The 18,965-nt window shown below is 35.0% G+C and overlaps 1 protein-coding gene across 1 annotated transcript in view; it reads right to left on the bottom strand.

The window, feature by feature from the left end:
• The window catches only part of IL1RAPL1 (interleukin 1 receptor accessory protein like 1), a 916,526-nt gene that overhangs the window by 289,501 nt on the left and 608,060 nt on the right, over window positions 1-18,965 (bottom strand). The gene's annotated exons all lie outside the window — the stretch shown is intronic.

Genomic DNA, 18,965 nt, shown 5'->3' with positions numbered 1-18,965 from the left:
TATCTTGCTCTAGTCATAAAGGATAAAACTGAATTTACAAGCTGAAATTAAACCTTTATCATTGAGAAACTGAAGAGGAGAAAAGTCCCGTGTTTGACAGGATAAGATGATCGAGAAAAAGCAGAACTCAGCAGGATCCATTTATAGGTGATTCCAGGGTACACTTTCTCCAAGTGTATAGAAGTGCCTGTGTTCTAAAGAGATGACACAGATTCTGTTTTGATTCCAATGTCTATAATATGTATCAAAAGGTTAAAAAGAAGAATAGTTCCCTATTATATCTGGTATATGGGTTTTCTGAAATGAGGATAAATCACTCCACTTGGTGGATTTTAGATATGACTAGTGTTGCTTAACAAATCTTACATGACAGTAATAAGCTTAGTCTCACAGTGGACAGTTAAGCTATAAAGATATGAAAATGCTAAGCCAAATGAAAGTATCCTATCAATAATTCCAACCCATAAACATGGTTGACCTTCTCCACCACATTAAAAAAAAGAAGAAGAAAAGAAAAGAGTGGTTTCAGTACTTCCATTTTATGAATGTTAAAAAGTGACCACTAATGGGACTTAGGTACATGACTACAATTATCCATGGACTAATTAAAAATGACTGTCGCTCACATTGTTCACAGCATATCAACAATAGCAAACATGACTGGGTTCACTTTAATTCAGAGTTGTGTCAGATTAGCTAATAGAGAGTATTACAATTATTGCTCAAGCTCATAAATCCTCTATGAAGACTTGTTGACAGTTTATTTTTATTCCATCATCTTACAAAATGTCAAAAACCAATTTCCTAAAGTTACATGCAGACTATCAGGTAATGATGGTAGAATGAACACAGAAATGCAGGGGGTTTTTTCCTCCGGAGTACACATGAAAATATAAGTGAAGGGCTTTTTAATTAGCCACAAACCCACAAAGGAGACAGGGGAGGGAACCACAGCAACAGAATTTTAGAAGCTTGACAGTTAGTGAACAAGTAGTAACTCACTTAGAAGACCTGCAAAAGCTGAACCCTAATGTAACAGATGTTGATGCCAAGGAACAACATGATTACCAATGCAGAACCCCCCGAAGGCTAGGGAATTGATGATACTAGATATTTATGGAAGGGAGGATGAGAATAGGGCAAAACCAAGAGGATTGTTCAAAAATATTTTAAAGAAAATTAGATACCAATTCTTCTCTCTACCATGGCAGAGAATAGAAGTTTATTCTGTGGAGAGGGTCAAAGACAGTCTCTGCACAGCTGAAGGTGTGCTTTTATGCTGAATGTAAAATCTCTTCCCACTCATCTATCAGATGTAGACAGATAGGCAGAATATTGGAGGATTCTTCTCTATGAATCTGACCAGTACAAAAGACCCAAAGATACTGACAGCAGGGGTTTCCCAATGAGCCAGACAAACCAACCATGAAGCCCCGAGTCAACTAGCTATGAAGAGTTCCCAAGCATCTCTTTACTGCCTTACACTTAATGATAAGCAGACAACCAAGGACCATCAAAAAACTGAGGGAAGCCTTTAACATGAGGGAGACTTAAACATGCAAACAAACAGACAATAGGAACTTGGGGAGAATAAAGATAATATATAGAGAGAAAAGCAAAGCCCCTAAAACAAAACAAAACAAAACAAAAACCCCAAAAGATCTAACTTAAATGCTCTCAGAGAGAGAAGAGATGCCATTGCCTCCACACAACAAGAACAGGCTGCTATAGAAAAAGATACATGTAGAAAACAAAGAAAAAACACTTAATAATTAAAAGTATGTATCAGAAAAGAAAAAAAAAATCAGTAAGAGGGTGGGAAGATAAAGTTTAGGAAATCTTCCAGAAAGTAAGGCAAAAAGAGAAAAAGATGGAAAGTATTATGCTGAGTGGCTCAACTTTCACTAGTGTTTCCATAGTCACAAGCGACCAGTAGATGGTGATGAAGTCAAAATTACCATCTAGGAGGATGGGCAAGCAGGTGATGCACAGTTGTGTAGTAGGAGTGCTTATATTTTACATAAGATGGCTTTCATAACATGACTCCAAAGTGTAAGTACATGTAACTGAGATGAAAATAGCTTCACTTGCGTTGTAAATAAAATATGTAAACACACATATCAATGAAGATATTCCACTTCCAAATATACAGAAGAAATGCAATTGTGCATTTTAATTAGTTTTCACTGTCAAATGTTTTATGTTAGTGTGGAAAAATTAAGAGGTATTATGATTATAGTCATTCCTGGAGGCAGGACATGATCAGTAACAGTCTTGAGATACTCTTAGATACAAAATTTGGGGGGAGAGAGAGGATAATATAGTAAGTTTTAAAAATAAATATAAATTTTAATTCAAATGACCAGTTCAATTCAAATGACTGGTGTTTTCTCTGAAGAACTTCCACAGTTTTGGATTTTAAATTGCCCTTTTAAGAAATTACAAATTACACTAATAGCTTCTTTATTTTCTTAGTAATATAATTTGGCAAACTAAATACATTGACAACTTTGTGATGGTCCCCTCCCTCCCTCTCCTCCCTCCCTCCTCCTCCCTCCCTCCTCCTCCCCTCCCCCTCCCCTTCCCTCCCTTCCTTCCTTCTTCCCTTCCTTCCTTCCTTCCTTCCTTCCTTCCTTCCTTCCTTCCTTCCTTCCTTCCTTCCTGTAGTTCACCTGGTTCCTGAAATCTATATGTTTTGGAACCACTGCTCTAAATGGCATTCAAACTTCTCATTCTTTTTATGAAGACAAAAAAACCCAGTAACTCTTTACTTTCTAACTACATTGAACAACCCAGGATAAAAATCCCATGCCCGTAGACAAGTGCAATTGCCCTTTGTTTCAAATCACATTGCATTATATGGCCATTTGTGTACCATTTTTGTGACTTGCTGGTGACCAACACAGTAGGATGAAATGCACTTAAATGAGGTGGAAAATGGAAGTTCCTTGAACACTCAGAAATCAATATAGCATGGAAAGATAGACTAAGGAAGAATAAAACAATATGAAACCTAAAAGTGGTAAGCAGGTCACAGGAATTCAAATGTAAATAGACACAGCTCCAAATCAATAACATTCAAATATGTGTCTGTATATTTTAAAGAAATCGTTGAAAAAAATTGAGTCAATTATCTTTTAAAAACCTCCTACCATATCCCCAGTTTTTTAAAATGTTGTCTAAATTATTCAGTTACTAAATATTTCAATAATATGTATATAAAGTACCTTTCTTTCCTGGACAGAAGAAGAAAATTAAGCAGTAGCAAAAAGAAAAGGCATTATTTATGGTATCTCTACTGGGATAATAATCTGATAATATGTATTCGTGGATGAGTGATTTTGAATGGATACAACTCAATTGTGAAAATAATCAGCAGTTTTCTTAGTTATATCTTATAATTAGGCTGTGAAATAATTAAAATAAGTTAAAATACTTGGAAACATGAAAGATTAGACAATGATATGATAATACGATTGTAGCAAAACTTCTAAAAATGCTTTTTAAAGGACACAATAGTAAATATGAAACAATTTCCATTATACTTGGAAAAACAAAGATACTCTCAAAAACACTGCAACTAACCTTCAGTCATTCAACAAGAACTTATTGAACAAAATCCCTCCATTGGTTACTCAGAGATAAATAAAACACATATCCCATCCTCAAGAGGAAAGCAAGACATTCAGAAATTAGTATACTTACATACTACGATAATAATTTGAGACAGGGTGAGAAAAATAAGTAATCTCTTAGGCCAATAATTGTCTGACTTCCTCTCTAGGAGGATCTCCCAAATGCTTGTCCAGCTCAGACACCTTATTCAAGCCATGTCCACATTTCCAGTTTTGGGAGAGCCTTGCCAAAAACGTACCACTCCTATAACCACAGTTTGAGTCAACATATTCCCCTCAAATACTCCTTCTATTTTTGACATTCTTGTTGTTATTGGCATTACCTTCCTCCCAGCCAGCCATAATTAATACCTTTTCAGTCAGCCATAATTAATACCTTTTTTTTTTAAATTCCTCTGTCTGTCAACTTTACTTCCTATTAGTTGATACATTAACAAGATTTATACCTCCGATTCTTCTCTGATCCCCCTGAAATCTGACCTTTTTCAGAGGCTAATATTACTTTTCACCTAGGTAATCAGTTTCCCAATTGGTTCTCTGGCTCCTGGCTTCTTTTTTCTCTTACTCATTCTATAGTCTAAGACTAACTTACCAACTGGGCTCTCCTCCTTTCCTCTTTTTAAAAAATTTTAAGGCTTCAGTGGCGTGAAGGTTTCACTTTAGTGAAAATGTATCTAAATTCATAGTTTTTCTGGCACTACTCTTTTTCATCAGGTCAGCTGGATCAACTGCTTCAGTTGGCTGTAATATTGCCCAGCTTGTAAAGTCAACATATGTTTCCTCATTTCTCTGCCTCTCCTAACACTGGTCGTTCAGCAATGCCTTTCTACTTCATATCTGTCTGCTGAAATCTTACTTCTAAACTAAGGTATCGCTCACCTAATGTTTTCACAATGAGGCCTTGCTTGATCCTGCTTTTGCAAACAGCTCTAACTTTAAATTCACACAGTACGTTCTTCTTAGTTTTACTTACTGCATTGCCTAATACTATGCTGGTCATATGACAAGTATTCAACAAGTGCTTGATTAAACGAATGATTTCTTATTAGTACCTTGAAAACTTTTAATATTACAACTCTGCTCATGAATCATAAGTCTTAGAACACTGTACAATGTAAGTGACTATCTCCGTAGTTTTAAGAAGTTATGCCTATAATTGTTATGGCTAGATACCAGGATGTCTACTAATGGAGAGGGACATATTACTCCTAACATTTTATTTGTGAACACTTTGGAAACACTATCCGACTCTCCATTAGTGGACATAATCATCAATCCACTTATTGGCAGTCATCCGTTTCTAATTAATACAGGTGAATCAACTCTTGCCAAATATAAAGGGACAACTGAATATTGCCCAATTCACAGTCAAACTTTCTTTGCTCTCTCAGAACTGCGGGACAATCATGTTTTTTCTTCTTGGGAAAGGGTTCCCTTTGCTTTGTGTATTGGGCACTTTAAAACTCTTGTGCTATGGACAACTCATAATGGTGTCTTTCCCAATTTAACCTCAAGGGCTACCTGTAAAAAGAACTCTTCAGGTGAAAAAGAAAAGACCACAAGACATAACACACATGCACGTGCACTCACACACATGCACCCTGTGGGCACACACACAGGAGCAGGCCCTGATAATTACTGAATGAGGGCTCTTGTCAACACTTCACTGTTAATTCATCTTGTGAACTTCTACTCAATATCACACTTTTTGTGAATGTAGTAGAACATGTGATATATACCATAGTGGTGTGAATGCTGGCCCCCAAAAGATATGTCCGTGTCCTAATCTCTGGTAGCTGTGAATATCACCTTACCGGTATATCTTATTTTATTGTACTTCACTTTATTGTGCTTCGCAGTTATGGTGGGTTTTTTTTGTTTGTTTTACAAATTGAAGATTTGTGGCAACCCTGCATCGGTACTCTATTTGCGTCATTTTTTGCCACAGCATTTGCTCACTTCGTGTCTCTGTGTCACATGGTAATTCTCACAATATTTCAAACTTTTTTTTTACATTTCTTATGGCTATCTTTGATGCTACTACTACCACTTCCTGAAGGTTAGCATTTTTTAGCAATAAAGTATTTTTAATTAAGGTATGTACATTGTTTTTTTTTATTGCACACTTACAGTATAGTGTAAATATAACTTTTATATGCACTGGGAAACCAAAAAATTCATGTGACTCACTTTATGACAGTATTTACTTTATTGCAGTGGTCTGGAACTGAACCTGCAATATTTCCAAGGTGTGCCTGTATTTGGAAAAAGAGATTTTTCAGATGTAATTAAAGTAAGGCTCTTGAGATGAGATCACTCTTGATTTTCCATGTGCGCCCTAAATCTTATGCCAAGCGTCTAATAAAAGAAAGGCAGAGTGAGATTTGAGACAGTCAGAAGACAAAACACACATACACACAAACACACACAGAAGAGGAAGAGGGCAATGGTGACCACAAAGGCAGAGATTGGAGTGATGGGACCACAAGTCAAGGAGGCTGACAGCCTCCTGACATTCATTAAGTGAGACAAAGATTCTCCCCTAGAGCCTCCAGAGGCAGTGCAGTCCTTGGTTTCAAGCTTCTGGCCTCCACAACTGTTGACAGAAGAAATTTCTCTTGTTTTAAGCCACCAAGTTTGTGGTACTTGGTTACAGCAGCCACAGAAAACTAATAAAGATACTAAGATAAGTTTTCAGAAAGGTAAGTGACTCAAATTGTTGCTGAATTTCTACTAGGCTTTGAGAAGTTCCCTCTTTCTCTACTTCATCCCCACCTTCAGTCCCCAGTATCGTACATAGCTTCCACTTGGAAGGACATCCAGATCTCATTTGTACCTTCTGTGCCTGAGTTAGAGAGTCTCTCTTTCTTGACAATAACAACCTGACTGATGAGATAACCCAGATGTGTTTGTGTCTGTTAGCTTCCTCATACGCATAGCAAAGAGCTCCAGGAAGTATAGAAATCCTGATTATGACTACGAAAACATCAGATCCACCAGGTCAGAAGAGATATAGATACAGATAGGTATAGACATAGACATATATAGATATAGAAACAAAATTATAAGAATTTTCTGTTTGCAGAACTTAAAAGTCCCAACAGGACAGAGAACAGTGATTCTCAGCCTCCATTTCAGATCTAATAAATTAAATTTTCAAGTACAGGGGAGGCAGGAGAGCTAGAAAACTGGGTGCATGTGTTTTGTAAAAGCTCTACAGGTATTTATGTCATTCATTCCGCATTAAAACTCATTGCTATAGACAGTTCATCTGGCGATGAAGATCTTCAGGTCACTGAGATTCTCACTTAATTAGTCAGGGGCAAGACAGGCCCATTGGTTTGTTTCAGTGTACCATGATGCCAAGGACCTCTTTATTTAGAGGAAAAAATGTAAATTAAAAGTGAAAATGTTAACCTATAACATTAAAATAATTAAAATATGTGTGTTCCAAATTACTAAACTGAACATAAGATGCTCATCTGCATTTAAGAGAATTTATCATTATTTCAACAACTTTTGAGAATCTTAGTCTTATTTCCCCATTGAGAAACTGTTCTCATACGCTAGAATAAAGTCAACTTCCATCTTGTTTTCAATATTCTGCTACTGTGAAAATAAAATAAATTAAAGCTTAGGTCCTTTTAGTCACTGAAGTTTAAAACAGAGTGTTAACTTAGTTACTATGCTACTTTCATTCGTATAAGCATTTTTACAATTGGTGGAGGTTTTTTGATACCATTGTTTGTGGGGCCTTGACCTAGTACATGTCAGCCCATAGGAAAAATTGCAAATTACTTTGTTATGTTAATGCACATGCATTTACATTATAAAAGAATTTCCATTTCTATAAAAACCTTACCAAGTTCTTTAAAGTTAACATATATTTACAAGCCATGTGCAAGATGCACTGTAAATGTCATAAAAATATCGTAAGTCCAATTTAACTTCTGGGTTAACATTAATTTTAATCCAATTGTTACAGGTTTTCTAAACGGATAATTTACCAATGTCTACATAGTTTTTAACTTTAAATGCTCAAACAATCAGTACTCTTTAAATTACTTATCTATGTAGAGTCAGATAATTATATTCAGAAAGAAAATGTGAATCCTAAATTTACAAAAACCAACTTTGTGCACAGGGAATTAATAGTCACAGTAAACTGACAAGTCAATTATTAGTTTTACTTTGTCTATTTTAAGAAGTGAAATGAGACCACTTGCTTTTTGCTTGCTGTTTAAGAAAGGACTATAACTTGCTGTTTTTAAAGAGTAAAAACTCTGATGAACTAACTGACTCTTCTATCTGCTTTTTTCACATTAACTTTTGCAGCTCACGGGACATTCTGTTCATGAATGTTCTAAGTACTTCCATTTTCTTAAGTGCCTTGAAAAGAAATTTCATGCTTGAAGATCAGTAGAGGAAGAAAAGTGTCTGTTAAAATGTACTTGAGAGAGCAGAAGTACAAAAAAATGGGAATGAGAAAATAGGAGGCAAAGATGAACAGAAGCAGATCGAGGAGACATGCAAATGAATAGGGGAAAAAAAAACCCTGAGCAACATTTCAAGGACAAGTTCATATACAATTGCATTATTACTAGATGTTCTATTTGATGAGACACAGAATCTGTTAACAGTGGGATAAAATAAAATGAAGCAGTCTATAGGATGAGACCATTCTAAATATTGTAGTCCATAAGGATAAGATGAGATCATTCTAAATATTGCAGAAGGGTCACAGATTTAAGAGAGCATTTATTTACAGTTAGAATTTAACAAAGGAGTGAAGAAAGAAACAATAATCAATACGCTAGTGTATAGAAATGTTCCAAGAAGTATAGCACATAAGCTTTGGTCACAATCTGTAAAATGGAAGCACAATACAAACATCACAGACTGTTAAAAAGATGAAATGAGACAACATATGAAAATGCCTTGCAAATGTTTCCTAGAACAAGTCATGTTGTACGTATCCTATCTCTAGGGATAGCTTGATGTGACAGGATGAATTTAATTTAATTTTTCCAGAAAAGCAATGCACTTTCCTTTGCTCTCTTCCTACTCAAAGAGGTGCCAAGTTTCTATAAACACAATTCTTTGTCAGGCAAGTCTGAGGTGAGTACCCTGCTTTTATTAAACTGGAAACAAAAATTCTCCAAGAGTGAGAAAGCCTGTAGCCTGCCTGCAAGTTTGTGGGGTAGTGGGAGGGGAGAGGGAAGTACTGACTTTCTGGACTCCTCAGAAACTTGAAATCTTTCTCTCATGCTCACTGTGGACCAGAAGTGGAAGTGGGAGATATCTTCAGACCACTGGAAAATTAAAAACTCTTTATCAAGCTTTTTTCTTTTCTTTTTCTTAATTATTCAATTGGATAATATATGCTATAATTAAAATTTACATATCTTAACTACAAAATTTTAAAAAATCCTTAGTGTCTCTGAGAAAGTAACATTGGGCTTGTGTGTGGTGAATTGCAAAAGAGGCCTCTTCTTGAGTTTGCTGTGAGGCGCAGGTTTTAAAACCTTCTGGATACTCTATGCATTGGGCTTATCGGGCATGTTTTTTAAAAAATAATGAATGAATTAATTAATTTTTGGCTGCTTTGGGTCTTCGTTGCTGTACGCGGGCTTTCTCTAGTTGCAGCGAGCGGGGGCTACTCTTCGTTGTGGTGCACGGGCTTCTCATTGCGGTGGCTTCTCTTGTTGCAGAGCACAGGCTCTAGGCACCGTGGGCTTCAGGAGTTGCTGCACGTGGGCTCAGTAGTTGCGGCACGCAGGCTCAGTAGTTATGGCACACGGGCTTAGTTGCTCCGAGGCATGTGGGATCTTCCCGGACCAGGGCTCGAACCCGTGTCTCCTGCATTGGCAGGCTGATTCTTAACCACTGCACCAGCAGAGAAGTCCCTTATCTGGCATGTTTTGGAGCATACATTCAGGCATATCTTAAAACATGAATGTTTAGGCCTTCATGAAGTAATAGATCAAATTTCATTGTATATGCTTTCATATTAAAAAGTTAAACATTATTAAATGCATAGGAATATATTAAGGAAAAAAGAAGTAATCAACAAAATGATGTAGTGAAAAGGTCCATATATAAATTCCAGAAGAATCAAAATACAAAATGCTCTCTTTAAAATTGGAAATAACAGTTATAGCTATGGAAAAACAAATGACACCACGGACAGTCATTCTATTGGATACATTTCAATAAAATCAAGGCAGATAAGATTGTACGATGGCCTTCAAAATGTACCTCTTATGAAAATAAACTGTTTAGTCATAAATGAACATGAGATAGTCTGATTACTCAAAGAATCTACCCTACCACATCAATTTTTGAGAATTAAATTAATATGAATTACTGTTGATCTGAGGCTGGTGAATTAAATTTAGTATTTCCTCAGAGGAGGCAAAAAGTCACAATGGGGACATCAGTTTCCACTGATAAAGAGGAAGCCATATTGAAGTGATAGGTGGATGATCCTTTATCTGGGTTAGTTAGAAATACCACTTGCCAGTTTTATATCAATGAACCACATCTTATGAAAATGTAAAAATCTTCACTAACACACAGAAAAGTTATAGGGGTGATTGTTCAATTACAAAAAAGATTCTTATATAAAATTATTCACCAGAGAGTTTCTTTAAATAGAGTACTTCCCTTGTGCATATAAATCTTTCATTGATCATTAGCTGCTTAAAAGAACTGGGGGTCAGAGCCTCTTAAAACTGACATGTTAAGCCACTACCAATTAAAGATCAATCAAAAATGAAGGGAACACTTCTCTGAAATTATGATGATTCAATTTACCCACAAATCTGTAGGAACATACTAAGTTGGTAAAGTATGACTGGAATGCTAAGTGTGTTAACGTTAGACCATAAAATGCTGGTATCCTATTTTTATAATCATATTCAAGCATGAGTTATTTTTCATGAAGAGTCTGCATATAATTTAGGAATGCTCAGTTATTTAGCCAAAATTCAAGAGGAAATTTATGGATGAACATCTCTCTTTATATTCAAATTTTAAATGATGTGGGTCTTTTTATAGTTTCTATTTTAATGAACATCAGTCATGTGGTACATATTCTTATTCTGAAACCTCTTTTAATATTCTACACCATTATGTCCTTTGATAGGTTTATTTCTGATAAATTGGCATTCACTTTGCAAATTCAGAAGTTCTTGTTAACATAGGATACTCACTGCATTTTTCTATGCAGTAAACTTCAATCTTTAAGAACAACTCAGAAAGCTTTGTATTTTCAAGCTTTGTACTTTCAAGATAATAGTACTTGTCAGAGGAAAAACAGTATTTTTCTATAAAATGAATAAGACTATTGCCAAAACCTTCTGGAGGAGCTTGACAGGCATAATGGTTTGATGCTTTGCTTTGTAAAATTATTCTCACGTCCATTGTCTTAAGAAATACTATATCTAAATTTCTTTAGTTGAAAAAGTAATTTTTTCACTCTACTTTCTTCTTGATGGTTATTAACAAATTCGTGTGGTATAGTGTCCATTACATGGTCATTTTTTAAAGGATGCGTATCATTTTCTTCTGCTATGACTAAGTACTTACCGTATGCATTTGAATAGATTTGTTGAAGAATTAAGTAATCTAAAATCAATAATTTCTTTAAGGTAAAGTATCATTTAAGTAGAAAAATTTAGTATTCATATTTTGTTCTTAGATGGAAGATGGAAATTGTCTAAAATATTATCCATCCTGTACAATAGCAGACTTACATTCTAATAAGAACATAAGCATGATCAAACAATCATTGACATTCAAAATGTAGTTCAGAAATCTTGTATATACATCATTATCTCTCTCCTCTTTCTCTCTCTCTCTCTCTATCTATATATATTTGTATCTACACCATATATACATATATGTGTAGCATTAAAATATCTCAACTAACAGCAGCAAGCATATATTGACTACTTAATATATACCAGGCAATGTACTAATCTTTACATGCATTATCTCATTAAATACCCATACTAACTCTACAGAGCTGCGTATTATCATGGTGTCTTTTTTATTGATTAGGAAAATGAGGGCTGTTTGTTTAAGGTTACAGCAGAGCTAAGTGGTAGAGCTGGATTGTCACCTACGTCTGTCTGACAGAATGACCTGAATTTGGAACCTCTGCTATATGCTGCCTCTTTATTGTAAGTAACCAAAATAATAAAATAATAATCATCATAATAATAATGAAGAAGAAAAATGATGATGTTGATGATGATGTTTATTTTCGAAAATTTTGTGATATAAAAACATGTAGCCATTTTTGATCTCTGTTTTTTCCATCAATTTAAAGAGAAGAATTTGACTTGATAACTATCAAAGTCCCTCCACTTCGTAAGGTGTCTAAATCTAGAATTGTGAAGAGTCACACATATCTAGTTTCTTAGTTGGCCACAAACAAACAAACAAAACTGTACTCTCAGTGCTGTAGCAAAAGAGCAATCTGAATGATTCATGTTAGTGGCCAACAAACTAGACCAGAACTACACCAGGAGTTGGGAATTTCAAAAGACTCTGGTTTTGTGACAACACTCTTTCTTGCACTTCTTCTTTCTTCCTTTCTTTTCTCTCTTTTGGCCCTTTTCCAAAGTAAGAACCAGCAGACTCACATTTTCTCTATTCCAGTTTTTAAAGCATTTTAACAAGTGCTTCAGCTGGCTTCCAAACGTTCAGAAATCAATGGCCCGTAGGAGCTGCTCTAACCTTCATCTCCATCTTTCTTTGGGTTTCAAGCCTGTCCTAGCACTAGGCCTCAAGCATGTAACACTTAAAAAGGAAGCCTGACTTCTGCTTAGCTAGCAATTTTTTAAATATTTGTTTTGATTTTTTTCTGGATTGAGGGGTAATTGCAATAAGCTACTTAACATTAAAAATAGTAAAAGTTATTTAAAAAAATAGTGTATGTTTGTTCTCATCGTTGCTACTTAGCCATTCTTTACCTTTTTTAAGAAAATTTTTATACAATTTTTAAAGGGTACTTTCCATTTACAGTTATTCCAAAACGTTGGCTATATCCCCCGTGTTGTACAATACACTCTTGAGCCTGTCTTACACCCAATAGTTTGCACCTCCCACTCTCCCTTCCCTATATTGCCCCTTCCCCACCCCCACACTGGTAACCACTAGTTTGTTCTCTATATCTGTGAGTTTTTAGCTAGCAATTTTTAAAGCAAACATGCAAAGCTGGATTTCCCCCCAACCTATTCTTCCTCTCTAGCACTAAGGAAAGACTGATTTTGAGAATCTGTGAGATTCATATCATATAAGTTAGGCCATATAATGATCTAAGAATATGAATACTAGCTTTCATTAATTGATTCATCTTTTGTTTAAGGATATGAAATGTTAAATAAATACTAATATCAAAATATTCCTCTTCAGGTTAGAATCACAATTCTTAAGGTGTTTTTGGTTTCAAAAGTAAAATATGAGACCATAACAGCTGTCAAGAGTTATTACTTTCATTCATCCTGGCACAATAAATTTGGACTGAGTAGACCTGAATGCCATCAGTTTAAATAATTATAACAGCAGTCTGTATTTGCCTTTACATGCTTTAATTATGATGTCTATTTGCCCAGAAGCTCTAATTTATGTCTAGCAAGCTTTATTTCAGGCAGTAGAACTATGCTGATCTGCATGTCTTTCTTAAGTGGGCAACAAGTACATCATTTGTCATCTAAAATCAAGACTTGGATACAAATGTTTTTATCCAGAGTGAAAGGGAAGTTTTATGGTTTTCATATGAGTTTGTCAGTGAAAATATGTTTTGTATCTTCCACATGGAGCAGTAAAACAAAAGTCAACAGCATTACATTTGCTGATGACAACCAGAAGAGCAATTGTGGATGGAAAAACCCAAACAGTCAATCCTGACTTCCTTACCTCTGGGAAGGAAGGTCATATTTGCATCACTTGCATAACTCAGCAACTAAGTATTCTTTAGCAGCATCAATATTGTAAGTCATTTTCAGAATTAGGTATCAAATTCAACACCTGAATTGTTTTGTTTCTAGGATACTGACATAAAGTACTTCTCTACTCCAGAAAGGAAACAAACAGGCCTCCTAATTAAGTAACTATTCAGAAAGGATGTGTTCTGTTTTAAGAAAATAACAGCTATGAAAATATAGAACTAGATAGTAAATGTTAGAGGGCTATTTTTCACTCCATAAAATAATTCCCTATATACTTTCCTTGGATTAAAAACTCAACTAGTATATTTGTAATACAACACATTCCATGCACTATATGTATATATATATGTATATATACAGTTCCAGATCATATAAAGGATTGAAGTAGAATACATTTCCATAACTAATTACTTTAGCAACACAGTAAATTAAACATAAAATTTTCATGGCAAAAAGTTTTCCTATTAAATTATCAATCAGGATCTATTATATAGACATTTTTCCCTCAGTCTGCTTGAAACTTAAAATTCTGCAAACTATAATATGGTGTAACAGGGCAAGATGTGTTAGTTAAGTTCTAGTGTGACATTTTATTTTAATTAGCCTGTAGTTAAGTTGGATAAAGTTACATGTGTAGTGTGTCCTTTACGAGGACAGATGTTTAAAAATTTGAGGTTTCAATATTGTCATCAACCACTTTCCCGGAGATGTTAACATCTGGTGAATCCTTGTAACTCAGTCAGATACATGTGTTTTCTTTTTAACAAATTTAACAAAAGAAAGTGGATATTAAAGAAAAACAAAAGTACTGTTGAGCAGCTTATTCAGTTCAGTCTCATTACTTTCTTCTTACAGAAAATTTGGAGATGTGTGTCCTTTGTGGCATGTATACCTTATTGTCAATTAGTATTTATTGACATTCCCTATGCCCAGAGCACATCACAAAATTACTGTGTACTTATATTAAGAAACACAGGCTCTAGGGCTTCCCTGGTGGCGCAGTGGTTGAGAATCTGCCTGCCAATGCAGGGGACACGGGTTTGAGCCCTGGTCTGGGAAGATCCCACATGCCGCGGAGCAACTAGGCCTGTGAGCCACAACTACTGAGCATGCGCGTCTGGAGCCTGTGCTCCGCAACAAGAGAGGCCGCGACAGTGAGAGGCCCACGCACCGCGATGAAGAGTAGCCCCCACTTGCCGCAACTAGAGAAAGCCCTCGCACAGAAACGAAGATCCAACACAGCCAAAAATAAATAAATAAATTAAAAAAAAAAAGAAACACAGGCTCTAGAGGAAGTTTTCAGTTGAGCATTAGGATAAGCAAGAGAAAAAAATGGATAGAGACTGTAGACATTTGATTAGGTTTCTATATTTCTTCAACAATATGGACTAGATTTATTTGAAACCCTCCAAATGTGGATAATCCTGAAAAAGAGAGGCCACACTCATATTCAATGAATGAAGAGAAGGAGCTAAGAGGGGGAAGGAAGAAGTGATTCTGATACCCAGGGAAAGTGAGTTTTCCTTCAAGAGCTCTATGTTACAAAGATGTATCATTTTATGCATTGTATCAAAAAAATTAAAAGTTATTAAACTCACTACATACTTCTAGTGAGAGTCTGCATTTCTCTGATAAGAATTCTGAAACTATGTAGCAAGAAACTTTGATGAAATTATTTCCTTTTACCCAGTAATTTTCCTTTTAGCAATCTGTCCTGTTGCAATAGGTCAAGGGAAAGTGTATGATTAAAGACAACTGCATCATTATTTATGACAATGAAATTTGGAAAAATCCAAATTTCCAGCAATATACGTGAGATTATAGGACATTCACACGGATGTCATGCAGCCATTAAAGGGGTATTTTCTCAGAATATTTAATAGGAGCAGAATGTTTCTACAACATAAAGTATAAGAAACAAGATTCTTTTCTGTATTTCCCCCAAAGGTCTACCTGTAAAACTAACCTATAAAATTATTTTTAAAGCAAAAAGCAAAATTTAAATAAAGAAATACCCATATCTAAATGAGTAATTAATGATAATTTTCAGTAAATTCTACGTTGTAAAGTATAATGTGTCTTACTAGGACAAGGGTGGAATGAATTTCTACTCTTTGAAAGTCTGGTAATGATGAATATAACATCCTCTGTACTAGAAGTTTCTGAAAATGGGCGCCTGGCCATAAGAAGGCCATATGTCTGATTGACATCCTCAGGGCTCAAGTTCAGCAAGACATTGGTGTCTGTCTTTTGATTCCCTTGACTACAACCGCCTGAAAAGACTAAGTCAGGCTCACCCCCTGGATTGACCTTCAGAATTGCACAGCGTGATTTCTGGGCCTTTTGCCCAAGAAAGTTCTGTCCACATATTTGCTGATGCCTGAAAGTTATTTAAAAGGGACAGAGTTGGGTTTTTTATTTTCACATTTAGAAATAACATATAGATGCCACTTAAAATGGAAATACTAGGCTATAACCCCATATTGACTGAAATTCAAAACCACCAATTTACATGGTTTATATGAATTTAGTTACTATATTATTTTTTTCCTAAGTACTTTGATTTTTGGTGCCTTTTGCTTTCTATACTGAAACAGTTTAAATTATCACTATCAGAATCTTTCCAGTTTTGAGAAGATGAAAGAATTGGAAGAAAAGGAAGACACAAAGGGATGTGGAAAGGGAAAGGTAGGCATGGCTAGCAAATGGCAGAGAAAGGAGAATTTGGAGATGAAGACAAATCTATGCGTTTCATGATTTTATCTAAGTCATTATTAATGTGTTTTATATATTCATACACAAACTGGAGATTTGATGGATTTAGTTACCAAGGACAGGTGAATGGATATGTGTTTAACTTAGCCAAGATATTCATGTTAGGTCACCAGCCATGTATTAACTCAGCTTTGTGTAATTTCTAATGATTGTTCTTATAATTAACCCACAGAGTAGTTTTATTAACCTCTGAGGTTAACCCTCAATTTAGGACAAGGTTGAGTCAGACCCTCAAGCTCTTGATCAATGAAACTCTGTTGGAGATTTTCACCATCTCATGAGAATAGGCACCACTTACAGGTTCCCTATCACTGGTCCTGGCCACCCTCCTTACTCCCCCGCCCATGACTCTTCACTCAGTTCCCTTCCTTAGGATTCGACAACACATTTTGAGCCTGTTGAAATTAACAGCTTTTTCGAATCTGGAAAGGGCAAAAATTAAATCCCAAAGGAGGTGAAAAACCAAAGTACATATTGTAGAAAACAAACATACTTTAGGCATCTCGAGTCTTTCCTTTTTTTTGGTCCTTAACATTATTTCCTATTTTCACTTATCCTTTGCGATCAGCTGTTCACCTACCCCGTTACTATTAAAGTAACAACACTAAAAGGTAGTTATTTCAAATCAACTGTTGCTCAAAAATTCATGGATTAAGGTTAAATTTCTCCAACTAGTAAATGATGTATCACACTGAGAACTGGGGTTAGAAAATAAAACAAAAGTTGTTTAAAACAATACAAGTCCCAGGTTGATGTCTATGGTTTACTTGGTGTTTAAACTGAAAGGTGTTCCTTTTGGCAGTGACAATAAAGGAGTTAATTAGAGTATTTTCTGGAGCATTTTGATTGTTATCAAGACATGCCCATCTTTCTTCAAACAAATATACAGCCAAACCTTCCAATTTGCATAAGAAATTTTCATATTTTCAATTTGATTTTTTTAAAAATTTTTGTTCAAGAAAAAGTAATTTTTGAAAAAAAAGAAAGCTTTACAAATTATTTATTCCATTTTGTAAAACATTTTAGAAGACAGAGAACAATTTGATTTATTCCAAATTCAGGGACAATATAAGGAAACCCAATGGGCAACCATCTATCGTAAAATTCTTTGAATCATTTTTTCAAGTAAAGAGATACAATTAATATCATTTTGGCTATGCTCATTACAGATAACTGGTACAATAAACCACTCCCTCTTGGTCCAAGATATTTATAATTTTGCATAACTTCTTAGAAAAATATCTTCCTAGGGGCTTCCCTGGTGGCGCAGTGGTTGAGAATCTGCCTGCTAATGCAGGGGACACAGGTTTGAGCCCTGGTCTGGGAAGATCCCACATGCCGTGGAGCAACTAGGCCCATGAGCCACAACTACTGAGCCTGCGCGTCTGGAGCCTGTGCTCCGCAACAAGAGGGGCCGCGATAGTGAGAGGCCCGCGCACCGCGATGAAGAGTGGCCCCCGCTTGCCGCAACTAGAGAAAGCCCTCGCACAGAAATGAAGACCCAACACAGCCAAAAAATAAAATAAATAAATAAAGCTTGTGTTTCCTTATTTAAAAAAAAAAAAATATATATATATATATATATCTTCCTAGGAGTTATTGAAAGGTCTGTATGAGAATGGCCGCTTATGAAAATTTATATTTCAAAATTTCTTTTCAAAGTAGCAATAACATCTAATATACCTCAATATACCATAGCATGAGTAAAGAGCGTGATACAATTTTAATACGTTTGTTTCATATACAACATGGCTTTAATGCTGCTTGTAGTCTCCCATCTCAAAATAATGACAATTATAAAACTACTTGCATGTATATGGAATTAATCCAAAGCCTTAGGTTTATCATCAAAGAAACATTAATACCCTGACTTGTATAAAAATTACATATGTTCATGCCTCAAAGTGAGTGAATATTTCCAATGTTGGAAATCTGTTGACTATAATAATTTTATAGTCTCTAAAACCATCATCGTATCTTTTTGCACTATAACTTTGGATGTGCTATTAGTAAAGATTATCAGATCTGTAATCTTGATTTTGAAGACAGATTTACAATTTTGATTTAAACTCTCTCCCCAGTAACAATAATAACATTGATAACATAAGGGATGGACTATGAATTTTTTGTTGTTGTTGTATTCATTAAATGCATTTCTACTTTCAAATGGTTAATGTAAGAAAAAATTCCTTAACAAACATGAATATATGGTTTAAATTATACTTTTGATAACCTTTTATATCAAACCACTAAAAACTAATTTTCTGCTAAAGTTTATGATATATACATACATGCATACCATATTTCAAATAAAAAATATAATTGAAATGTGCTGTATATATTTATAAACAAGAGGGGAAATTTCCCATAATTTGGTATAACTGAATATAGATAGATAAATCAGACTAAGAAATTCTAGACTTAACTCTAAGATAAATATGTTAAAATTCTTATTTGTGGACTAGATACTTTTACCAAAGCATATTCTGTACATATTCTTATGTTACAGTCCTTTAACCAAAAGCCACTCGCTCATATTTTATGAATATATTATCCATAACTTAACTATCACAATGTCCATTATATTTGGCTGGAT

Source organism: Balaenoptera physalus (assembly GCF_965194825.1).
Source record: "Balaenoptera physalus genome assembly, chromosome: X".
Classification (NCBI taxonomy): Eukaryota; Metazoa; Chordata; class Mammalia; order Artiodactyla; family Balaenopteridae; genus Balaenoptera; species Balaenoptera physalus.
Note: the sequence above shows the minus strand (reverse complement) of the source record. Positions and strands in the feature narration are given on the sequence as shown.